Source organism: Anolis carolinensis, chromosome 3, assembly GCF_035594765.1.
Source record: "Anolis carolinensis isolate JA03-04 chromosome 3, rAnoCar3.1.pri, whole genome shotgun sequence".
NCBI classification, from domain to species: domain Eukaryota; kingdom Metazoa; phylum Chordata; class Lepidosauria; order Squamata; family Dactyloidae; genus Anolis; species Anolis carolinensis.
In genome coordinates this window covers 200,207,679-200,234,657 of record NC_085843.1, presented here as the reverse complement: position 1 = coordinate 200,234,657, position 26,979 = coordinate 200,207,679, and the positions used below count along the sequence as shown (strand labels likewise).

The 26,979-nt window shown below is 38.8% G+C and overlaps 1 long non-coding RNA gene across 1 annotated transcript in view; it reads left to right on the top strand.

The window, feature by feature from the left end:
* LOC134297724 (uncharacterized) overlaps positions 1–26,760 on the top strand; it is an 84,922-nt gene extending 58,162 nt beyond the window's left edge. Inside the window, exons 2-3 of the long non-coding RNA XR_010004584.1 lie at positions 21,390–21,493; positions 24,966–26,760. This is a non-coding gene — a long non-coding RNA (uncharacterized LOC134297724). The remainder of the gene's footprint in view (positions 1–21,389; positions 21,494–24,965) is intronic.
* Positions 26,761–26,979: the final 219 nt, after the last annotated feature.

Sequence of the window (26,979 nt, the reverse complement as noted above, 5' to 3'; positions counted from 1 at the left end):
ACATCCTAAGCTAACTGTAAAAGCATTCAGGATATCCCAGAACCTTGTGCGGACGAAATATCCAGCTTCAGTTTCTGTGACTTCCTGGAAGTTGAGGAAGCCTGAATACAATGACTAGGATTCTAGCTGTTTTTCTAAGGCAGCTGGATGAGCAAGGCCTTAGTATTTCTTGTGTAATCATTTTTTTAAAAAATACTTTGCATGTGTTATATTTCCTCCAAACATGCAACATGTTCCTTCTCAAGTACTCTGTGCTTATTTTCTGTTAAGTGTGCTGAGTGCTCTTAGCACCTTTTAAAGATATGAAGAAGTTACAATAAGAGCTTCATGTGTCTAGGAGCTGCTGTGTACCTAGCAGGATCAGATATCTGATGTAGAAGAAAGAACAGTCTGTATCATTCTGTAGATATATTGATTTCATGTGCTGTAACATTATAGCTGCTTGTTTTTTGTTTTGTTTTAAAGCTTTGTGCTCATATTAGTTTACACTGTGCTTGATAGCTCAAGAAAATCTTTAAATTAAAGGAAATGGTGGATGGTCAGGAGGACCATAATGTTTTGAAAGAAGCCCCTCCATTTTTACCTTACCATTTTGGTCTATTGGAAGCCATTTTATTACTCCAGAACATTCTTTTGTACCAACTTTTATTTGGTATTTTCTTGCATAATCTTGAAAATAAACTCAAATAAGTCACTGGAAAATCAGAATGCACAACTCAGCCAGTAAACTTGCATATAGAGAGATGAAAATCAGCATTTCATTACTTATTTAGTTATTCAATTATTTAAATATCTTTAACCAGAAAAATTCATTAAGATGCAATATCTCATGTACAATGATGGCCTAGGGACAGGAGATGGATTAAAAAATGTAAATACTATTGGGTCTAATATGCGTACCATTAACACAAATAATAAATTAATATAAAACTTTCTGATGGAACAAACTTGGCTTTAACTCTTTAAATATATGGTTAAAATAGCTAACATGGGAATGGGTGATAGACTCTTAGAGTTGATAGATGGGGTAAACAAGTATGTCTCAAAAGAGACTAAATGTCAGCAAAATAATTGCCTAGCAGTACTTTATATCAATTAATTCATTTGTGTTTAATTAAAAGGAATCATAACAATTGCCTGCTTTATAAAAGCCCCTTAGGTCTTTAGCAGTTGTTTCCCCCCATCATGGTTTTTTTTTCTTTGCTTCCATTTTTAAAGTTTATTGTGAACTGGCAATTGTTAGCCATTCTTGAATTATTCAACCAGCTTCTTCTTTTCAAGATGTGGGGTGAGTAGGAACCCCTAATAATGTTAATCTGTGTAATGAGAAATAAATTGATGCACTTAAGTTGAAGACAGATCTAGTCTATGTAAATGCAACTGACATGGTAGGACACACACCTGTTGGAAAGTGTGATATGTATTCAGTATACTTGCACCATACTCTCTAACATTACGCAGATTAAAAGTAGGACTTGTGTGGCTAAACAACACCAACTTGTGTTCTAGATGGAAAATGTTATCAATGAAAGAGGAGGAAGAATACACAAGCTAAGAGAAGTGACAGCAGTTTGCTTTTGCCTGAAGCTACTATGAGGGCCTACATTCCACCTCTTCCTTCCTTTTTTCCTTACTGGGTTAATTGAACAGACCATATACAAGGAATTTGGAACTACTCCAGCTAAGCAATCCTGAAGAAAACACTGGTGAAATAGGAGACCAGCAACACTGCAAGAAACACTGCAAGCTCAGGAAGGAGTCGACATAACCAGCAACTGCAGTAAAAAGAAAATGTTAGTGATAGGGGAGTCATTGCTAAAAAGACTATAGAGGGACCTGTGTGATGGTGTGACAAGATGAATTGGAAAGTTTGTCGTTCAATTCCCTGGTGTGTGCATTTGGGCTGTTGCAGACAACCTTGCTGAAGTTCATCAAGAACACACACATCTGTATCTCTTTCCTCTTATTCATGAAGCACCAATAACTCCATGTAAATACTAGATCATATCAGATTATGAAGACCTTGGAAGGAAGGTGAATGATTCAGGGTCACATATAGTTCTTGCCACATCTAACAGCAGGCCCATAGCCAGGATTTTGTTTCGGGAGGGGCTGGGATTTTGGTTTGGGGGGGGGGCTGAGTCTGAGCGGGAGAGGGTCTACTCTAGCAAACCTTTTGTATTGTTATCCCAATACCCCCATGCATATGGGATATATTGAGCATGGTGATCAGATCATGATATGAATAAACATAATAGTTTAAATTATAAATGTAAGGCCTTCTCGCGGACCACCCTGAAAATTTCAGGGGGGGGGGCTGAAGCCCCTCAAGCCCCCCCCCCCCCCCCACTGGCTACATGCCTGTCTAACAGTGAAAGATAGAAAGACAGGAACATAATGCAACTCTTCAACATTTCTGTCAATAACTTACATGATGAAGGAAGGACTGAAGAAAATCCTCACCAAGTTTGCAAGTGATACAAATCTGGGAGGTGTGCTAACACGTTGATCGATAAAAACAGAATTTAAAAGGATCTTGATAAAGAAGATATTTGGGGCAGGAATTAATAAAATGTAATTCAATAAAGACAAATGCAAAATTATACTTATAAGCCACAAAAAGTAAATGCACAGATATGGGATCAAGACTGTATGGCTCAACAGTAGTACATGCAAAAATGATCTTGGGATTACTGATGAAGTAGAACATGAGCCAGCAGTGAAAAGAAGACTGAAGGGTGCCACGATTATACTTTTAAAGTAATTGGCCTGGAGGAAGGGGCAGATTTGTTATCCTACCAAAGGCCCAATGGTTTTCATTTACAGGAGCATAGATTTTAATTGAGCATTAGAAATAATATCTTGACTGTAAGAGCAGTTTGACAATGGAGCTAATATCCTAGAGAAGCAGTGATGTCTCCTTCTCTGAACATCTTCAAAAAGAGGCTGGAGTGGACAGCTACTTGCTATGGATGATATGGAGTCCCCAAAGTCATTTATCTGGCCCCTATCCTAAACTTTAGGATTAGTGTTGCGCTAAGTCTGAAATGACTTAAAGGCACACAACAACAACAATCCTAATTAACTTGACGATCTCATAAGCTAAAAACAGGTCCACACTTCCCATTGAAATATTGGTAAGATTAGTAAAGGTAAAGGTTTCCCCTGACGTTAAGTCCAGTTGTGTCCAACTCTGCGGATTGGTGCTCATCTCCATTTCTAAGCCAAAGAGCCAGCGTTGTCCATAGACACCTCCAAGGTCATGTGGCCGGCATGACTGCATGGAACGCCGTTACCTTCCCGCTGGAGCAATACTATTGATCTATTCACATTTGCATGTTTTCGAACTGCTAGGTTGGCAGAAGCTGGAGCTAACAGCGGGCGCTCACTCCGCTCCCTGGATTTGAACCTGGGACCTTTTGGTGTGCAAGTTCAGCAGTTCAGCGCTTTAATACACTGAGCCACCAGAGGCTCATTGGTAAAATTATGTTGGTTAAAATTGGTCTTTATTTTAAATATTGTAATTTTTTGCACTACAAATAAGGTATGTGTAGTGTGCATGGGAACTGGTTCTATTTAATATACAAATATATAGTCTGGTCCCCCAACATTCTGAGGTACTGTGAACTGACCCTCTGTTTCAAAAGTTTGGGAATCCTTGCTTTACCTGGAGATCCTTCATTGAGTGAGAGGTTTCATTCAGTGGCTCATGAATCAGTTTCTAGTTCTATGATTCAATGAAGTTTCCAAAGAAGCAATATAAAAGCTTGATGAGGATTTTTTTAAAAGACAGGCAAAACAAATATTTTAAGATAAAACTGAATGCCAGCATACTTTTTCTTATTTTTCAAAATAAACAGAAAAACAGAGGAAAGCCTAGCAGCATTTCCCTCTGTTTTCCCAGCCTGAAGGAAGAAGGTCTGTGAAAGGCAGCAATAAATATTCTAAACTTTCCTCTTTGTTTCCCTGTTTCCCAGTATTGCTGCTGGATGGGTGGAGGAATGTTTTTTTCTTTTAAAAAAACATGTTTACATTTTTCCCATGTTTATATTTTTGGCAGGGATGTACAAGCCTCATTGCACATTTTTGGTACCTCTCAGTCTCACCAGCCTTGTAATCCCTATGTACGGTGGCAGTAGAGGTGGCACTAAATATTCAATTCATAAGCAAATCTATGAAAGTGAAACCTGCAAAAGCGGTGGGCTGACTGTATTTACTTTTTTTTATTACATTGGAGTGAAATAATGCTGGGTTAACAATCCGGAAATAGTTAATAACATGTGTGTTCAATTAATCTAGTAATGCATTTCTTTGTAAAACTAGTAAAACTATTCATAAATTGCTTTATCCACACATTTCTGTCTCTATGAAGTTTTTGCATATCTTATTCAGTCTATATAAAAGACTTTTAAGGAGAATCCCTCATAATAAGAAACACTTGACACCCTTATAAGGGACAAACTTTCTAGCTTTCTAGCTTTCCAATAAGAGGCATGCCTTCTAATAAGAGACACCTGGCAACCCAGGAAAGGAAACTGAATATTGTTTAGAGAGGTTTCTTGTAAGGATATACTTTCTCTTGATTTCCTTTGTGGGGCCAACCTTACATATGATGTCTGAAATTGTTAACTGTATTTGGCTTTGACTGAATATATCTATGCTCTCTTTCCAAGATTTTACTATATATTAAATGAAACTAATAATCTATGATTATTTTGTACAATTTATCAGAAGGATTCCAAGTGTTTGCCAAGATTATCAAATATCATTTCCCCCCTATGGCTTGCTGGTAGTTGTAGCCAAATACAATAGGATTGGATAATAGGCCCCACTTTCAATAAAATGCATGAAGCAGCAACAGGTCAAAGAAGCAATGTATTCTCCATATTTTCCTTGCAAATTCTCAGTGTATTGATGTTTAAATAAATCCACAATAAGAATGAACAAATGTACTGGTGTGAACAAATACAGTTGAAACGTAATACGTAGTATCAAACAATGAAGAAGGCAGGACTCCCCCCCTCCACACACACACCAAATCCTGCACTGAAAAAACCATATACATAACATTAAATTTTAACACATCCAACAAAATGTAAAAGAGTTTCATTGACTGCTGTGATTAATGCTTATCATCATTACATCGCAGGCTGCCAAATTCACAATAGGTGCATAGGCAAAAAAATTAAACGTGATGCAGCTACATATAGAGGTTGAGTTGGGTCAATCCTGTTTTCTATTTCCTTCTAGATTTATTTGGTACAGAGCTTTGTAGTTCATTCCTTTTTGCTGTTAGCCTGAACATTTCCATAAAGACATTTCAGAGCGAATAGCTCCGTATTAACTATACTTTTTTCTATTTACATTTTGATAGTTGGACATTTTGGTAAACATTGATATTCCGGTTAACTATTGCACATTTATCACAGGCAAGCAGAAGACTTCTGCTAAGCAAGAAGCCTGCCTTCTTCCTTCCCTCCTCCCCCTTTTGTCTTCAGCACATTTGGCTCTGTCACACTAGTTTACATGAAATGCTATTTCCTGAGCACTGACCTTTTCGACACTTATGTAGACTCAGCATCTTAATTGCTGTTGGTGTGAATCATCTAAAGCTGGTGCATAATTTTTCCAGACGTTTATAGGAAATCTACTCTAGACATTTGCTCTGAGTAACAAAAATACAGAAATCTATAAATCCCATAAAATTTACCACTTCTGTATTTGAGACATAGTTATAGTTTTCTTAACAACCTATTTTTCTTCCTCCAAAACTTTCATTTTGGTAGTAATTCTTAAGAAAAATGATCATGAGAAAACAATACTATGATTCCTTATGTAGGAGCTTAACCAGTTTTCATACACCCTGCTTGTGGGTCCGACTTCCCAAATATTATATGGGAGAACAATTTCTTCATGGGATGAACTAGGTCCAACAATTATATTTTCTGCAAACTGACATTTTGGAAAGTGACTATATGTCAGGTCCTCATCTTAAATGCTGTTAGCGTGAATCATCCAAAGCTGGTTCATAATCTTTGCAATATATTTATAGCAGATGATTGCTCTACAGTGTTCTAAATTTCCTGCTTATGATGCAATGGCAAAAGTCATTAAACATTAGCAGTAATAGTATTTTCACTGTAATAAAGTGTTAATTACTTCCACATGTTAATAGAGTTGGGGGAGGGGAGGAGGGGAAGATTTTTGCTATTGTTACAGTGCCAAAAATAATTTCCATGTGATAATTTTCCAGGATATCAAAAACGGAATAATTATGCACTAATTAAGAAAGTAGAGCCTGCTCTAGAGTTAAGACTGCATTAATTTTAATGTTTTTACAGTCCTTTAATTGGGGAAAGGGCTGTAAATTGAGGGCTGACGCACTCTCCCACCATAAGCAGGCCTGCCTTTGCAATCTGCCTCCTATATACCGCAACCCAAGGTCAACACAAGTTTGCAAAATCCCTCTGCTCTTCATACGAAATGTATTGGTGGTGAAGCGTGCATCTATCACTCTGACAAGCATTTAACTCTCCAAGAGCACATGCTCTCACTTCTTAAATTATTAATGGCATTAAATACATTTTCATATCTCAGACTGTTTGCTACAAACTGTTCCCTGGTAGGGAGAGGCAGTCCCCCCACAGTATGATATGGCTCGCCTTCTGTTCTTCCAGTGCGGAAGTGCTAGGTAACAGGGAGCTTATGCTTCAAGGGACTGTGAATGAAATAAGGCACAGAGCTGGAACAAATAACCAAAAGTCACCTTAGAGAAGCATTGGCCCCATAGTTTCTCTCAGTGTGTGTGTGTGTGTCTGTTGGGGGGGGGGGTGTAGCCTACAACACTCCATTATATTTACAAAGCCATTGTTGTTGGTTTAGTGCCATTTTATTTATCAGTCTCTACATTTGCTCAGAACAATTTCATCACATTGTCCCTGAACATCGGGAGAAACATCCCCCTTCATTTAATCCATTTGGATCAGTGGCTAATTCTATTTGAAAATGTGCCACAACAAACTGGCAAGATTCAGCAAATGGGTTAAATGTTATTTCCTCTTCTCATCAGTTCTACACTTCTATATATTACATAGAATATACTGATGAATGATGTCTAAAAAAAGGATGCAGGTAATAAAAATAAACCTTCATGTGGCAATAATAATGCAAAACAATATAACAATACAACAACAGTGCAACAGCCTAAGAATAGTATAAAACAGTCAGCAGAACTGAAACAAACACCAAGAAGTATAAGTATGTACAAATGATTGAAATGCTTGAGACCAAAATGACATAAAAATAGACAAAGGTCAGTCTTCCTGGAGATAGCATTCCATCATCAACAATTCTGTATTCATTGACCAACTCTGTAGTGGAAGCTCCTTCTTTGGAGGCTTTTAAGCAGAGGCTGGATGGCCATCTGTCAGGGGTGCTTTGAACGCAAATTCCTGCTACTTGGCAGGGTGTTGGACTGGATGGCCCATGGGGTCTCTTCCAACTCTACTATTCTATGATTCTATGATTCTATGACCATACTTATGGGGGTTTAACCCATGCACAGAAGATTTCAGTTTTGTAAGCCTCCTTGATTGTCCCCTGTCCTTTCCTAGCATTCATCGTCACTATGCCTACCATCAGAGCAAGCACCAGAAAAAGTTGGGTGTCATGTCTTGGGAGTTTTACCCTGGGATATCCCAGATCAGCCCTGTGTGGCATGTAGCCTCAACAGTCCTGATCCACATCTACACCAATCTAAATGACCAATGTAGATATGCCCTAAGAGTATTTTGGCTTATGTAGGTTGTGAATTGACACCATGATGAGTTGAGAGTAGAAGGGACATGGTGGTACATCAAAACTCAGAGTTGAGGAAGCAGTGTGATGCACAGGAAGACATTGCCTGTAGGGCTTGATCACACCACCCTATGCCTTCTGCCACATAGTTTGTGGTTGTGTCAGTTTGGCTGGACATTTGCATCGGGCTAAGGATAAGTCATGATATAGAACTGAATAGAGGGGTTTTTTTCCCGCTTTCCGCTAGAAACTTAAATTAATCAGATATAAAATATTTACAATACTCATGCTTTTAACATCATAATATTAATTCTGACAAAAACTAAACCTTCAAATCTTATTTATATTTTATTACAATTTTTTACATCCATATTTTAGCTACTTTATATAGAAAAATAGTACGATCGCTACCATTTTTTATTCATTAGGGAGTTTATGGGACCCTGGCATGAACCAAATCTGTTCTTATTGCTTTTACTTTTCTATTATCAGTATCTGCTTACAACTTACCATTCCCAGAAGAGTTTGCTTTAATATCCCATTGGTGACATGGGCAGACTCTAGTTCCGAATAACTAAGTCTTTTTAAAATCCCCTTGAAATTTCAGTTTTCATGCATCACTGGATACCTGTATTATAATGGCATTACTGTAGTTCAGATTAACTTGCTGAATCAAGTCAAAGATCCACTTTGAAGTATCTTTATAGTATAGGTCACCAACAGTTTCTTCAATAACTTCTCTGTAAGAAAGACAGATATTAGACAGGTATTTTAAAATGTTTCAGAGAATTATCAGCTTCAAGGCTGATTGTTAGCTGAATCTGTATGCAGTAATTCTCTGTGGCATTCATAATGCAAAACAAATGTGAATTTGGGATAAGAATATAGGAATTACCCTTTGCATTATACTTTCAGATATTGCAAGTATCGATTCATGTGAAACTCTTTATGTTGTTGTTGTTGTTGTTGTTGTTGTTGTTATTGTGCTAGTAGACACAGTTACTATAAAGCTGCCCAATAAATAAATCAAACTGTTGGAATCAATCTGTTTTCAGAGATCCTTCTCACCTACAAGTTCAAATATGCCCGTCAAAGAAATAATAATAATAATAATAATAATAATAATAATAATAATAATAATAATTTAATTACTAACCTGTAACTTATTTACTAACTTGTAAGTTATGTGTGCACAAGCTTTTAATGAGTAATATGATAACGTCGACATGGTCTGATTGAAGGCTGAAGCATGAGGTTTTTAGACAAATGGATCTAAATTACATGTTTTAAATGTTATAATGTATTTTAATGATGTATTTTTATAGTTTTAATTGATGATATGTACTGTTTTTGTTTTATTATTATGTTCTTGGCATTAAATGTTGCCAACTGTTGTAAGCCGCCCTGAGTCCCCATGGGTGAGAATGGCGGGGTGTAAATGCTGGAAATAAAAATAAATAAATAAATATTTTATTTTATTGTTTGCCAGTTGCCTTGGGTCTCACACAGGGGGAAAAGTGGCATATAAATACAGTAAAGGAATGAATTAATGGATGGATATGTTTTACGTCCTTATCACAGAAATAGCAAGGATGCCAGGAGAAATATCAGTTTTACAGTTATTAGACAAAATTAGTTGTCAAATAATGCAACTCCTAAATATCAGTTTGGGTATGTCTCTGATGTAACACCAGTGGGAGGGTTAGCATTATGACTTATGTTTCTCTATGGCAGAGCTGCTAATACAGAGCCAGCCTTGTGTTGAGCATTGGATTATGACTCTGGAAACCACGGTTTGAATCCCTGCTTAGCCATGGAAACCTGTTGGGTAGCTTTTGGAAAGCCACACTCTCTTAGTTTCAGAAGAAGGTATAGCAAGTCCTTTGTGAAAAAGACCTTGCAAAGAGAACCCCACAATAGCTTCACCTTGGGGTCACCACAGTCAGATGTAAGTTGAAGGCACACAGCAACAACAACAACAACAACAACAACAACAACAACAACAACAACAACAACAACAACTGCTAAGAGACCATCATGGTTTCAGTGCTGATAGAATCTGCTTTTTCCCCCTGGGATGCCAATGTAAATCCTAATGGAGCCATGCAAATGCTCAACTCTGAGTGGAGTCACATGACCGGCATCTTTATTTTCCCATTTTACAAAAGACAAAGGGGCAACATTTGTTTTGCACTTTCCTTTTTAATTCAAGTTTTGCCTCAGGTGGCAGCACCAGTTGTTGATCTAAACATTAGAGACAGTTGCAGACTGGGTCTCAAAATATTGCTTGTTGGAAGGCAAAGGGACTATAGCACAACTATAAGGCTGTCATTTAATTTTTATAAGAAATACATGATTTTTTAAAAAGCACATACGTGGGAAAATGAAACTATTAAAATAGCAATTCAACAAAAATTTTAGTTGCATACAGTAATCATGTTTTAACATCTATTATATATTCAAGCTACTAAAAAGCCATTAATGTTTTAACATATTGTCTAATGCAGGGGTAACCAAACATTTTCAACAAGGGGCCAGTTCACCATTCCACAGACCTTGAAGGGCCGAACTTCCTCGGCAACAGTGGAAGGAAAAGTGCATGCGGGGTGAGGGACACACGCACCTTCCTCAGCGGGGGCAGGAAAGGTGTGTGAGGAGCGAGGAACGAGGGAAAGGCATGCACTTTTCCCTCCTCTTTCACCCCGCACGCACCTTCCGCGGTGACAGCGGCAGCGGGAAAGGTGTGTTTGGAGCGAGGGAGGAGGGAAAGGTGCATGCTTCCCCTCCTTCTCCTTCGCACCACATGCGCCTTCCTTGGTGGACAAGGAGGTAGCAGCTACTGCGGGGGCCGGATAAATGGCTTCGATAGGCCGCATGTGGCCCGTGGGCTGTAGTTTGGGGACCCCTAGTCTAATGTTTAAGGGGGCCAACTTAAACATGCCATTAGACAAGTTGACACCCTGGCCAGTCTGCCACTGATTGGAGATGAACATGTAGAGTTTACCATTATGCCTGTGTTGCAGTGATGAAGATGTGGCCCAAATAGGTCCCAAGTAAACTAGGTTCTTTAATTTGTAATTTGTAAGTACCAAGTTCATAAACTGTAGCCTTCACTTACCAAGACAACTCAACATTCCCCTATAGCTAATCATGACATGTCTCATTGATTCCATGAATAGGGTCAATGCGTTCAGAAGTTGGTCTCGTAGCATTTTCAGTTGAGAACAATCCTTTACCATACAATCAATGTATGAAAGCTATAGTCATACAAATCTAGGATTTGAATCCAATAAAGAAATCATTGATATTGTGACCTCGAATGAGGTCAGAGCACATGGAGAAATGGTATGATGCAACTGTGCACTTCCTCCTCCTGCCATGTTCTTATCCTGATAGTTAAATACATTTTACCAAAATAAAGGCATCATCTCTTTCCAAAAGACTGGTTAATAACTGTCACTGATGTGTAATAAATAATAATGTCTCTTATTTCCCACTTGGCTCTAGCATTATTGCTACTGAACTTTGTTTGTTTTATTTTCCTATTCCAGAGACTGGCTATATTCCACTTTTATAGACTTCTGAATATATCCTACCACATTTTGAATGCAGTTTAAAAAGCAGTGTGATTTTGGGCTATTCTACATTGCTATATGCCTAAATAGGTGTGTCTTTTTGTCTGTCCTATTCTACAGAGTTGAATATTTATCACACTATTATTTGCATGGACTGTGATTTATGTTCACACCTGTCCTTAACTGGTAATGCATACTAGTTAGTAGTTACGATGGGTCTATGCTACATCCAGGATTAGAGCCATATTGGAGGTAAATTACCTGCTCCAGTTTCTTTCCTATAGTATCCTGGGATTTGTACATTTGTGAAGTCCATGGAATTTTTTTCTGGAAATGCTACTTCACATTCTGATCTACAGCATTAGAGTTCTCTTTGACAGAGAATTCTAAGCACCTCATTAAACTATACACCTGATAATTCCATAGGGCGGAGCTATGGTAGTTAGTGGTATCAAAGTGCTATGATGTGTATAATATGTATGCTCCCCTGGAAATTTATGGTTATGTCTTTTGCTTTCTTCTATAGACCTTTAGTCAGGTCTGGAATCCAGGGCCTGTTAGGTTGTTCCAATACATCAGACGTCAGTTAGTAGGAGCCCCAGGTGGCGTAGTGGGTTAAAGCCTTGTGACTTGAAGGTTGGGTTGCTTACCTGAAGGTTGCCAGGTTTGAATCCAACCCGGGGAGAGCACAGATGAGCTCCCTCTATCAGCTCTAGCTCCATGCGTGGGCATGAGAGAAGCCTCCCACAAGGATGGTAAAAACATCAAAACATCCGGGCGTTCCCTGGGCAACGTCCTTGCAGATGGCCAATTTTCTCACACCAGAAGCGGCTTGCAGTTTCTCAAGTCTCTCCTGACATGAAAAAAAAAATAGTAGAAGTAAATAGATGAAAACATATTTGTTCTACTTAAAAACAAAACAAAAATGGACTCATCTAAACAAGCAAGCAATGTACCTGGATGGAAGAAAAAAAAGACAATAACGAAGATAAATGACATATAAACTAGCACAAAATCTCTCCCTCCCCTCCTACACACACACACACACACACACACTATCTTTTTTTACTTCTTCTTCTTCTTCTTCTTTTGCTCCAGTTTCTCTATTGGCATTGCATTAATTAGAAATTTAGGTAAATGACATAAGTGCCCTAATTTTTTATTTCTGCCAGGAGAACAATTAGGCCATTAGAAGTAACAAATGGCCTGGACGCATGTTGCCTGTTGAAAATTTCAAGCTGCATTATTTCTGACAAGAAAAACAAAACAAATAATAGTTGTTTTGGCCAATTTCTACCATAAGTGATGTCAGCTTTAGCAGATGCAGCATACTGCTAGCTTTTTCTCTCTGTTGTCATGCCTCATTAAAGTATGCTGACTCTTGTGGATTCACATTTCCTTTAGGTAAATAGTTATTTACATGAACTGCGACATTTTTCTTTGGTGACAATTTCTAATTGTTCAGGCAACCAAGGGTGATGTATTAACCACTCTGAATAAAGCCTCACCTGCAAAACAAATTACTTTATATTAACTATCCTTTTCAAAAGGAAGGCAAAATTTCAGAATGGACAAATTAGGCCTTTCTTAACCACATATGGTAAGTGTTTTAAACATGTCCCCATTGGTACTCACTCCAGAGAACAGCTCTTCATGATGGAGTGGAAGACTTTTTACTCATTTGGGGGCCTTTTCAATGCCAGCATTTGCCAGCACTGTACTGAGAGAGGCTAAGTCCCTGGCTAGCCACAGAGCTCATTTATTCAGGAGTTCCAGATTCTCTGCTTTTCATTTAACTCTTTCACTGCAGTCAATATAAAATGAAACATTCTTGGAAAATCTCACTAGATTTGGCGTGGAGTTCATGGCTCCCTGGGTTTGATTTCTCATTTCTACCCAGGATTATATGATACTAAATCTGACTCTAACTCCAATATGGCTCAGTTGAAACACCACCATGTAAGATGAAGGGAAAACAGATTAAGGTGGATATGGCTTATATGAGATTGCAAGGGGAAAGGAGGAAGCAGCACTAAAAACAGATGAACAAAAGTGCTGAAGCCTCAAAGACTGGTGGTGGGGTGGAGATGGAAGGTGAAAGCTAAAACAATATTTTCTGTGGTTAATCACATGCATATATCAAATATTCAGTATGGTTTGGATACAGCTGCTCCAGCAGAGTTGCCAGGTCTCAGGGCACTGGCTGAAGTATCAGGCAATTGCTGTGTTGCTCTGGGTTTTCAGTAAAGGAGACATATCTCATGATGAGTAACATTGCAAGGACCTCATCATACTGGCTACCAGACTCGCCATACATAGTGACAAATCCGACAGTGCCGAGCGGGGGACATGAGGAACCCATTGCCCCACGCTTCGCATCACCTGGCTTCCCACTACCCCATCCCACTGACAGAAGTATACTTAGCACGGCTTTCCCCAGTTGATCTCTATTTAACACGGGAAGCCTCCCGTGTTGCTGTGGTGGTGGCATATGGTGATTTACCTTCCCTTTTGCAACAGGGCCCAACCAGAAGTAACTCTACATTGTGGGATGGGAGCCAGCAGGCTCTGTTGCAAAAAAGAAGATGAACAGGCGTATGTTGCCAAAATGTACCCCATCTGATGAGATCATGGGAAGTTATTACGTATTTCTCCCTTTACCACCACAGTTTCTGTCTTTATTTATACTGCTTTTATTGCTTTTTGGTCAACTTTTGCCTTTTTTACCCACATACTTCATTTCAGTGTGTTAGCACAATGGAACAAAGTCAACTGCACAGAAAAATTGGACTGTTCCTTTACAATGACTTGTACTTCAGCAGAATCAGAACTGGTGTAGCTATTGTAAAAACATCAAATTAGATTAGATTTTGTTTTGCTCTGTTTGTAAGGGAACAATTTAATTAGCACTTCTTCGGTGCTAATATTTACAGTACAAGACTAATGCAAATAGGGTGATCGGTAAAATGGGTGTAGCTTTTAACACATGCTCTTACTTTATGTTTAATTACGTTGATTAGTTTTAAACCCCCAGTTTGGCATCACCTTGCCTGTCTTAATGTGTTGTGCTTGAAGCCATGTGGAGAACTGACCTCAATATAATAATGGCAAATCTCATTTGGTTACCTTTAGCTAATTAAAATATACACAGTACCATTGTGCCATTATTCATATTCTCTGTTTTCATCCACACCACACACACTGTGCTGTAAACCAAACTTTATTGTAAGTGTGATGTCTGTCAGTGCCTGGTGATTCTCAAGCAATTCCTGTAATTAGGAGAGGTGTTTATTTCATTGCTCAGTTGCAATAATGACTGCTCTGATAATCAGTATAAAATATTGTGACTCTTTAAGTCCTTATTTGGTGCTAACTTTATTATGCCTATATATATATATATATATATATGCATACATTTGTGTATTATATGGCAGAGCGTGGGAGAGATTGGATGGGGGGGGGGGAACCCACCAAGGTACACTTTAATTTACACAAATTGCCTGAGGCTGTCTAATGTGCAGATAATCAGAACATGGTATAAAGAGGGTGTTGTTTACATAGACTCGCATTACCACAAGACTACTGAAGGAAGAAAGCATGCTGCAAATTTGTATAACTAAAAATCGTACTAGATTTCTCAAACTTCTAATTGGAGATAAGAAAAGTTACAATTTGAACTACAGTTCCCACAGTCCCCCAGCCAGCAGGGCTAGTAACACAAAATTAGTTTGTTACTCTTGCCCGAAATGGTTTCCTCACTGATCCTTCCAAAGTGAAGTAAGCACATTTAGACAGCAGATTGTTGGGTTTCGTGGTAGCAAGTGTTTCCCTGTCCTGGGTCCTTTAATTAGCCCAATGCCTCTGGTTTAGTGGATAATGTTGACTTCAGCAGATGGAAGGTAGGTGGCATCTCTTCCTTAACTCTAGAAAGCAAGAAATCCTGGGCCATCTCTATGTGGAGTTGGCATTATTTTGTCATGTATATATTAAAATATTTGTAGCAGTCAGTCCTTGCTATACACCGAGTTTGGATCCCAGGAGACACCAAAACCCATGGGTGCTCAAACCCCATATGTATAATGGCATAGAAAAAATGAGAGCCCTTGGTGGTGTAATGGATTAAACTATTGGGCCGGCAGGACTGCTGACCAAAATATCAGTGGTTTAAATCCTGGGAGCGGAGTGAGCTCCCATCTGTCAGCTCCAGCTTCCCATGCGGGGACATGAGAGAAGCCTCACAAGGATGATAAAATATCAAACATCCCAGCATACCCTGGGCAAAGTTTTGGAGGTAGCCAATTCTCTCACACCAGAAGCAACTTGAGGTTTCTCAAGTTGCTCCTGACATGAAAAAAATAGCAAAATGGAGTTTCTTATATGGAATGGCAAAATCAAGGTTTGCTTTTTTGAATTGTTTTTTGGTGGGGGGTGGGAGTATTTTTTTTAAAGCACGGATGAATGCAGAATCCGTGGATACGAAGGGCTAGCTGTATTCTGAAACTCTCAAGGTAAGAGGTATTTCAAAATCATACAATAAAGAGCAATACAGTTAGCCGCCTGCACTCATGGACTCTGCGTCAATTGATTCAATCACCCACAGCTTGAAAATATGTAAAAAAAAAAAAAAAACAACTCCCACCCCTCCTTAATTTTGTTATTTTATATAAGGGATGTCATTTTACTTCATCATTGTACATAATGTAATTCGAGCATCCATGGATTTTGGTATCCATGGGAGGACGTCCAGGAATCAAAACGCAGTGGATACCAAGGACTCACTGTAACAATGACTTAAGCTGTTGGTCACTTCAAATCAAACCAGTTAAAACAATCACTATGTGCTTGGGGATCTGAATTGTGATTTTGTGAGTCTAGTCTAGTGAGGTTAATCCACAGTATTCCTGCCTACAACTGGCTGTTCACTGCTCATCCTTCCATATCTCAGAATTAACCTCAGACTCCTTGGCCTATCATTCACCCCTTCCTGCTGGCAATAGAATATATTGCCTGTGACCTGTCTCCCTTCCTTGCTTCCTCTCAGCAGCAAACCCTGCTGCTCTCTTCACTCAACTGCTCAAGAGCAGCAATAGCGGGGCTCTTAGCCCTGTGCCTGGAAGAGAATGACTCTTCTCTATGCTGCTGTTTGCCAGACAGGTTTGTATTAGGCAGTTGCCGATGGCTGAAATACTCCTGTGTTGACACTTGCCCTGTTGCAAGTGACAGTTGAGAACACCCCCTCTTCATCTTCTCTGAAGCAGCCTTTTAAATATTTGAAGATTGTTATCATGTTCTCCCTTAATCTTCTTTTCTCTAGGCTAAACAGCCTCCTGACTGTAATCTTTTTGGTATAACATCTTTTTCCTAAGCCCTTTATCATGTTTGCCCTCCTCTGACTCCTATCTAATTTATCTACATGTTGAAGTACAATGATCACGGGACCTCAGGTTCTTCTGGAGGCAACCTGACCAGTGCAGAGCACAGATGTGCTGTGATTTCCCAGTAAGCTTGTAATACAGTCACCTGTTCTTTTAAAACTGTCACTTCACTTGCTCTTAGATGATACCTCTACAGGCTGAAACCTACAGACTGTTCTCAAGGGTGCTGGGAACAATTGTTGTTTTTGTTTTGTATTTATAGGCTTGAATTGTAATGAAAATGTAGTTGTTCAGAATTCCACCAAACTGAATGTTTATAATTTTAGCACATTAAAGATCTTTTCAGAGAGGTTTTCCTCTCTGAAATAAGGCAGTGGGTGAAAAAAGGTGTCCCAAAACTGGTGGCTGGTATTATCATAAATGTTGTGCCTTTTCCTCTAGTCAGCATGGCAGCAGTGGTTGTTCCTTTTCCCTGGAGTAGTGGAATTCTAAATATTGTGAAATTATGTGCCAATAATGGAGTTACTTTTTGCATTAAAACTTCCAAGTTACTTTTTGGACTGTAGCTTCCAGAATTCCCCAGAGAGAAAGTGGAATCCTTGAAATTTCAATCTAAAAAGTAGCTTTTCCAAACTATTCTCTTGGACTACTGCTACCGTGTTTCCCCGAAAATAAGACAGTGTCCAACGGACGCTCTGATGCCAGAGCAAAGAGGGAGCCAGCAAAGACAGTCTCCATCTTGTCTCCTTGCTCCAGCTGAAGGCCCCTCCTACCAGTAACATGCTTTGTGTGTGTGTGTGTGTTTGTGTGTGTATATACATATACATATACATATATATATATATATATATATATATATATATATATATATATATGTGTGTGTGTGTGTGTGTGTGTGTGTGTGTGTGTGTGTGTGTTTGTGTGTATGTGTATACACATGCACACACACGCGCACACATGAATATATATAATATTAATATTAATAATAATATTATGTTGTAATACAATGTAATAATAATTATAATTCACTATTGTAATTGTATATTTATATTACATGCAATATTACTAATAATATTGCAATATAGTTGTATAATATAATATATTGTATGTATATATACTTGTAAACCGCCCTGAGTCCCCTTCGGGGTGAGAAGGGCGGTATATAAATGTTGCAAATAAATAAATAAATAAATTATATTAATTTTTTTCTCTCAAAGATGCTCTAGGTCTTATTTTCAGGGGATGTCTTATTTTTCCATGAAGAATTCACATTTATTGTTGAACAAAAAAAATGAACATTTATTATATACTGTACAGTAGTTGTCATCACAAACCAGCATAACCAGACACATTGTGAATCCTATCAAGAATTTCTTTTTACTACCATTATTTCCATGTACAACCATCTATGGTACGTACATTTACTGATCCTGCATGCTCTGGTGTTCTGTTTGGCGGGCATGCTTCCAAACAAAAAACTTTGCTAGGTCTTACTTTCAGGGGAGGCCTTATATTTAGCAATTCAGCAAAACCTCTACTAGGTCTTATTTTCTGGGGATGTCTTATTTTAGGGGGAAACAGGGTATGTCATGACAGAGTGTCATTCTGAAGCCATCATTTTCTCTCCATGTTGTGTGCCTTGAAGTAATTTTCAGTGTATGACTTCCCTGATGCGAACCTGTCATGTAGTTTTGCTGGCAAGATCTGTTCAGAGATAGCTTGCCATTGGCTTTCTCTAAGAGGGTGAGGTCGAGAGGGTGTGGCTTCCCCAAGATTATCCAGAGGATTTCTATAGCTGAGCAGATATTTGAACCATGGTCTTTCAAAGTCTTAGTCCAATATTCAAACTATGTTGGCTCTCTCAGTATTGTTCATCAAAATGACACTAGGAAGCACATCACGCTGAGGTCCAAAAAGCAGGTGACAGCAGGGGGATTCACCAGGCAGCATGGTGAATCCACTGTGCAGTGGGGAAAACTATTGCCCTGCATCACTAGCATGGCCGCTTTCCCCATTATATAGGGAAAAGCATCTCCATCCAGCTTTCTCCATATGCTTGCCCTGTTCTAATCAATGAGAATATGGGATCCTTCCAGGACGGAGCTGTGCCAGAGCTAGCTCTGCCTCATGTAAAAGGCTACGGTGGGCTCCGTCCTGGTTCACCATGGAGTGTCCTAGGATGGAGTCCAAGCTCAATGTGATGAGGATCTAAGGCTGCTTTCTCACAGACCTAACATGTGAGAATTTTAAATTCTGGTTTCACTTGCTGTACAGGTCAGACAGTGTCCCCAAACCCCACCATTTTAGCTGAAGGGGGGCCGCCAGATGACCCACCCCGCCAATTCACGATAGGCATGGGTGGGCATGAGGATTTCTCTTCTCCCTTCCTTGCCCACCATTTAGCTTTTAAAAACAAAACAAAGTCTCCATAGGAGCCAAGAGGCTTGCCTTACCTTCCTGGGGCTTGAAAGGGAAACTAAAAAGCTTTGGAGAAGAGACAGGGGAATTACCCACCAAAGTTCTTCAGTTGCATTTTCCATTCCCAGGAAGGTAAGGCAAGCTTTGTGCTTCCTATGGAAGCTTTTATTTTCCTTTTAAGGGCTAACTGGGGGAAGGGAGGGGAGTCTGGCATTGCCATCCTTCTTTCCCAGGCTGCCTGAGCTTAAGGAGGAGGGATGACCGCATGGTTTGGCTGCTTGAGTCCAAAATGGAGATCCCAGGAGACAATCCCCACTGCCTCCATACCTGCAAAAGTCTGTTTTTTTCAATAAGATCTGGGCCTTTGAAGGTATTTTTAAACCTGGAATGATCCTGGATAATCAAGTTTATTCCAGGTTGAAAAGGATTCGCCTGAATCTTCATCTGGATTCCTCAAGATAATCAGTTATGTGACTGCATAGATGGGGTCTTAGACATGATGTTACCCTGGTCACTATGCAGGTGTCCTTTGGGACTGTCTATTATTTTGGGGAAAAGAAACTGATTACAAGTAACTAATTATGTGTAACAAGTTACTTCCAAGCTCTGGTGTGTTGCCCTTATGATGGTCTTCCGAGCGATCTTGAGGTGAACCCTAACTATAGCTCAATTACAAGTGCACTGATACAGTGCTTGTCAATACTGCAGAATAATACATGTGGATCATTCCTCAATAAGAGCTTTATAGTTATGGGGCATATGTCTGCTGAAGAATAAAATGTAATTATTTGCTGTATTAAGAATCATAATCTCTAAAAGCAATGGTAACAGTGCCATTGACCTCTATGACTGGGTTGCACTCATTGTGCTAGAGAAGCAGAGACATATGTAATGGCAGTTGCTAATGAAATCCAGAAGTAGAGAGAGGAGTTGTGCTCCCCTCCAGTTGATGGATCCTGTCTAATTCTGCTGCCAGGTTCTTTAAATTGCCTTCCAGGGATCTATAGGATATCTCGTCTTTAGACCTATGACTCCATGGAGAGAGCTGGCAGATGGTAGTTCCTTTTTATATGGGCATTCGTCCACTCACAACTGGAACAAGACCAGAAACCCATTTAATACAAGATTCCAAACAGCTACTAGTTACTGTAATGACAACTTTTGGACACCACTAATTTGGGCAGAGTTCCAAGATACGACTTAGAGGTGAGAGGCCCTAGACTGTATTATCACTTGCCTTGCAGGCCTCTATGGTATATAATTAAAGCGCTTTGATTTTGATGGCAATTTGAATGCTTAGTGGCTGAGAGAGACCTATAGATGGGTTACTTTTAATATCAAAATTAGTTTGTGATGCTATTGATAAGTCTTCTCTTAAATTTTCTTCTATAATTATCATTAAGCAAATCCTATATATTTTTCTTTTACTTTGGACATTAAAAAAAATCTAATATTTAAGCAGGCGGTGGATTTCTTTTATTCTCCTTTCCTGGTGTTTCAGATAGTGTACAATGGCTTTATCTCCTCTTTGTACTTGCAATAACATATTATTTGACCATGAATCACTCTAATGGATTGAAACATAAGCACGTGAATTGAAAAATAGATACATTAGTCAAATCAATAAATAAATATGAAAATATATTTCCACTATGAAAAACCATCTTGGCTACTGTGTCCTCCAACTTGGACAGAGAAAGCTGAAATATATAGCTGTAAAATATGGCTTGCCATGTCAACTAGCCACTGCCTGCAGCCTAAAAGGAATTTTGAGCACCGAGTAAGTAGTATTTCATCAACAAAATCATAAAATAAAGACATTAAAATGAAGGAATGATTGAGTGCTGCAGGACGTTTGTAAAATCACCCTTCAGTCCGGGGCTAGAGTAGTTTAGTATTAGGGATTGCATACTTTTCATATAAATTTGCTTACAAATAGCATGCCTTAACAAGCAATATTGCCAGACTGCCCGGCTTGCAAATATTTTTCTACTGCTGTTGCTACACAAACTCTGCTTGTGTATTCTATGACTTTACCACAGCAAGTATAATATATTTCTAATATTGAACAAGAATGCAATGTGTGCCTTAATATAGACCTATTAAATGTTAATAGTTTTAAAAACCAGGTTGTTCTTTTAAAACTATTTAGAAACATTTCCCATATAATTGATACTAATATGACTTCCGAAGACAATGAACCTAAATTTTCATTCCTTTATAGTGACACAAATCTGGAATCTTATAATTCTGTTCTCAGCCTGCTAACTATTTGGCATTCTAAAGGATATATATATTGCACAGCTACTCCTGAGTAAGGCCCAGAAGGTAAGTAGGCATACTCTTGTGTAAACATGGATATGATAGAGTTAAAAGCCAGTAAAAGATATCAACAAAAATTTGGGGATTTTAATAAAGATCTCCAGGCAAAATAGAGATGTATAATTTCAGCTATGAATGCTCAGCTCAGTAACACTTAAGAGTTGCAACTTGCATGTGTTTAATTGTGTTTTTAAGTTAATGGCAAAAGTAGATCACATACAAATGTTTATTTGCATATTTTTCTACCTTGACCTATTATGCAAGCATTAATTTGTTGATTTGCATATGACAAGGATGTTTGATACTATTTTACTGTGAGTCACATCAAACGCTGATACAAAATGGTATCAATCAATGTAGAGTATGTTTTATGTGTTTTCCAGCTACTTCATTACTTTTCAACTGATATTCAGCTTTACATTTTGCATATGAACCAGACTTTGTACGTAGCCCTCCCCAGTACCCCGTTGAAGTGTCTTTCATGTGAATTTGAATGCTGAGCCTCCTTCAAACTCCTTGTCAACTGAAAAGGATTGACACTTCAGAGTCACAAAGAAATTCTGAATTCAGCCCCAACAACTTGTCTTTGTGACATCTCATCAACAAATGCCAAATATTCACAATATACCCACATCAAATAGGACTCATGATGGGAAGACTATATTTTAAGTATAAGATTTCTCACAAAGGTCTTCAAGAGGAGAAGCATGGTGCCTACCGCAGGTTAACATTGCATGCTGTGGAAAAACAATTTTTGTGGAATTTTACTCTCACCCTTTTTTTGTGGAAACCATTACAGGCAGTTCCGCAAGTTAAGAACAAGATTGGTTCTGTAGGTTTGTTCTGAAGTTGAATTTGTACGTAAGTCAGAACAAGTACCTCCAGAATGTTCCTCCAGCCAATATATGTTTTTTAGTTTTGGATAGTATATGGAAGGGTGAACACTCCAGAAGTGTTTGTTTTGCTGTCTGTGCCCCTGATCAGAAGATTTCACCCCTCTTTCTGTTCCTGTGAGAATTAGTTTTTGAAAAAAATGGCTTGTTGTGGAAGCAAGGATTGGTGAGAAAACTTCAATAGAGACACCTTTTCCCCATGATAACTCTTGCTGGGTGAATTTCCCTTCTGAGAGGTAGATTTATTTCACTTTCTGTTGTCTCACCTACGGAGCCCCCAGTGGCACAGCCAGTTAAACTTTTATGCCGGCAGGACTAATGACTTGAAAGTTGGGTTGTTGACTTGAAGGTTGCCAGTTCAATCCAACCGGGGAGAGTGTGGATGAGCTCCCTTTATCAGCTCCAGCTCCCTGCGGGGGACATGAGAGAAGCCTCCCACAAGGATGGTAAAAGCATCAAAACATCTGGGCTTCCTCTGAGCAACGTCCTTGCAGACGGCCAATTCTATCACACCAGAAGCGACTTGTAGTTTCTCAAATCACTCCTGACATTTAAAAAAATTAGTTCTTAACTCTGAGTCATTTATAAGTCATTTGTTTGTACCTCAGGGGACTGCCTGTATTAGGTTTGCAATCCAAAGGACCTTCTTTGGATAGAAGGAGATTTCCTTTGCCCAGAAAGATTCCTATTGTCTGAAGAAGCTCCTGATATCTGATGAAGAAAATCGGTTGATTATTTTAAAAGTGCCTAAGATTTTATTCCACTATGTGGAATAAAAAGGAATAGAGCTGCCATCCATAGGATAGCCCACTGAAATCCCAAAAGATGTTGTGTTTGCCTTAAGGTTGCCTTTCGACGTATGGCTAGTCCGATCCTCACAACTGATTGCACTAGCCTGCCCACCCGAGCCCAGAAACTGTTTACAATTTCAGGTCACTGGTTGTTGTTTGATGACTGTTTCATACTGTCTCATGTTGTTGTTTGTTTTCTATTGTTTTATGATGTTGTTTATGAATTTTAATGTGTTACATTTTAACTATGCTGATTGGGCTTTTCCCCATGTAAGCCGCCCCGAGTCCCTTTGGGGAGATGGAGGTGGGATACAAAAATAAAGTTGTTGCTGTTGTTGTTGTTGTTGTTGTTGTTGTTGTTGTTGTTGTTGTTGTTATTGTGACCCCCTGAATTGCATAGGGTTTTCTTAGGCAAATAACTATCAGATGTATTTTTGCCACTTTAATCCTCTGAAATATCATCTATAACATCTGGCATTCATTGGCAGTCTCCCATTCAAGCACTAACCAGAGCTGATTCTGCTTAGCTAAATACCATAATGGCACCAAAGGATCTGGTGTCATCATATTTAGACATCCAAAAGATGGTTGTTAATAACTGCTGTCAAATTGACTTCAATTTAGGATGACCCTATAAATGAGACCTCTAAGTCACCCTGTCATCAGCAGCCCTGCTCAGGTCTTGCTTTGGGCCATGCTTTCCTTGATTGATTCCATTTATCTGTAATGTGGTTTTCCTCCTTTCTTACTGCCTTCTTCCTCACCTAGCATTATTGTACGTTCTAATGAGTGGTGTCTTCTTGTGATATAGCCAAAACACAACAGACTCGATTTAGTCATCCTGGTTTCCTGGAGTCCCCGGTGGCGTAGTGGGTTAAAGCCTTGTGACTTGAAGGTTGGGTTGCTGACCTGAAGGCTGCCAGGTTCGAATCCCACCTGGGGAGAGCATGGATGAGCTCCCTCTATCAGCTCCATCTCCATGCAGGGACATGTGAGAAGCCTCCCACAAGGATGGTAAAAACATCAAAACATCTGGGCGTCCCCTGGGCAACCTCCTTGCAGATGGCCAATTCTCTCACTCCAGGAGCAACTCAAGTTGCTCCTGACACAAAAAAATAAAATAAAATAAAATAAAAATCTTGGTTTCCTGAGCCAGTCTCCAAAAGGTGATTCTCTTTCCAAATGCTGCTAAACCAAACCAGTTCTTGCTCAGTTGCAGTGACAAGAGCAGGTAAAAGCTACCTTTGGAATGGGAAAATCCATAGTTTAAGTTCTCACAATTGGCGTTCCTTGAATTTGGGTCAGTATGGCATGCATTAAGATAAAATAAAAGCACCAGTTAAATTTCATGACCACTTTTGAAATTGTCAGATATTAAAACAATACTGGAAGACACATTTCTCTTAACTCCTATTTTTATCTGCATTAAAATACCATCTCTCTCTCTCTTTTTCTTATGCATCTAGCTGGACCTAGGAAGTATTTCTTTGGTCATTAAATTATGTAGGTAAACATGATTAGAGCAGGCTTATTTAGCACATTAAATTGCTTATGTTCCTGATGTCAGGGTCATCCTTTCCCTGAAACCTAGAAGTAATTTATTACACAATGTGCTTTTGGCAAGGAAAGGAAGCCAACAGCATTTGCTGGGTTACTTGTGTCGGCTTCCTCCTTCTCGGAGTGTGAAAACTTTATTGCTCATTATCTACTGGGCTGTGATGAAGTGACAGATGATTTATTGGGAGCCAGAACCTGTGTTTCAATGGTGAACATTTTTATCCTTTTGTGTTGCAGTCTGCCCAATCCCTTGTAACTGCTGAGGCAACAAATGAAGGCAACGGCTTGCTGGAAGACCCTAGGACCATCACTCATAGATGTCCACATTTCAGAACCCACTCCATCCCACTTTGATTCAATTCCCTTTTGTTGCTTAAAAATTCAATTTGTTTAATTGAGCTGTTGGACAGTAAAATCTGAATTCCATGCATTTTAACCATTCATATTAAATTTCTCTTCGCATAGTACTTGTTATTAATAGGCTTTAAGAGAGGTCACTTTAATATAAATGTGATGACCTTACAAGCTTATTAAATGATCTATATGCTTCTTTCCTCAAACTGAAATTAAATTGAATAAATGGAAGATAATGGCACAATAGATATTTCTTCTCAAGGCTTTGAGATCTTTTGAGGAGGTATAAAACAGATGTGAAGTACAATTGACATGTCTCGGTCTCTGTCCTTAGCAGTAAAAATAATAAAATAAAATACAGTGTGGTGGTAAAATCTGAAGTTCTGTGATAGCATTATGAAAACTAATAAACTCGTATTGTCTTTTTTGGCATTTAATAATACATTTACCCTTGGAACTTGTGTGGTATTATATAACAAATGCGTATAATGGCATTTGGGTGGTTGAAGGGGGGTTGTTTTTAACAGGGGTTACGTGTTACTGACATTTAAATAGCACAACATCTTTCCCTTCAGGATTAATAAATACCATGCAAACCAGCATAAGACTTTAAGGTTTACTAAACTTTAATCTGTAAAATTTAATAGCAATCTCCATCTCGTTATGTGTATACAGAATCCTGGTTGGCTCTGCAAATACTTTTAAGCTATGAATTATGTTACAAGAATGGGTTTGCTGTGTATCATTATGTCCAGGTAAATGCCAGAATGATGACATAATTGGTAGTTGGGAGTAAAATACAACCCCAGTAAAATGTTACTAAGGTAAACGTAGCCGGATTGTAATTCATTATACATAAACATGATGACTTGTGTTATTTATCATTTTGTGGAATGCGGAATAAACCGAGCTCTGAGAGCTTTCTTCGTTACTTTATTCCAAATAGTAACAATGCTATAGTCAGAGGGTTTTCTCATTTATTTCTATACTTATTTATATATTTAAAGACGCACCCGTTCTTTACTGTCCTACTCTGGGAAATATTTCCAGAACTCCTTGCTAGTCGGAGCTAAGACGCCTGAAATACAAAGACCTGAAAAGAAAGGAAAGGGGGGGGGGGACTCCTAGCCTCATTAAGAATGATATCTTGCCACTTTCAGACACTGACAAATTTATGACTTTGGATTAAAGGTCATATGGGCATTTCAGCCATTAAAGCAGTTCCATTTCATAATACCTGCAACCTTAAGGAAATACATTTCTTTCCCCACATAGATGTTTGTTATGTTAGTTTCTGCTAAAGACATACAGTAATAGTTTGGAAGCAACAAAAGCCTATTTTGTACCTGTTCAGCTTGCAAGTGTGCCTGCCTCAGGCTACTGTTTAACTTTTAACCCTCTTGTTCACATAGCGTACATGCATAAAAACTACAATGTACCACATAACGATGCAAAGCTTGCAGTCTTTTCGTTCAGACTGTTTGTCAAAAGATGAGCTGGTCTCGGCTTTTAAAATTAGCTCGGGAAATAGCAAGGCAAAGCAAGCTGGGTAGAGCGTTTTCCTATGAAATGAACGCATTGGGCTGTTTAATGAGATCTGATACATTTCTTTTATGTTAATAAAACTTTGAAACTATAGGAAGTAAGTCCCTAAAATGATTTGTAGGAATAAAGCCTTGTTTCCTTCCTTTTCCCATTCCTTTCTGCGTTTCTTCCCTCCTCTCCCCCCTTTTGATACTGCCTTATTTTAAAATATTTTATCAAGCTTCACTGTGTGTGCCAACCCATTTTCTGTCAGATTTAAGATCTATAACTATGAGATATTCTCCCCCCCCCCCCCGCCCCAGCCATAAGAGTGTTGAGGAACACAGCCTATGATGAATTATTTGTATGGTCA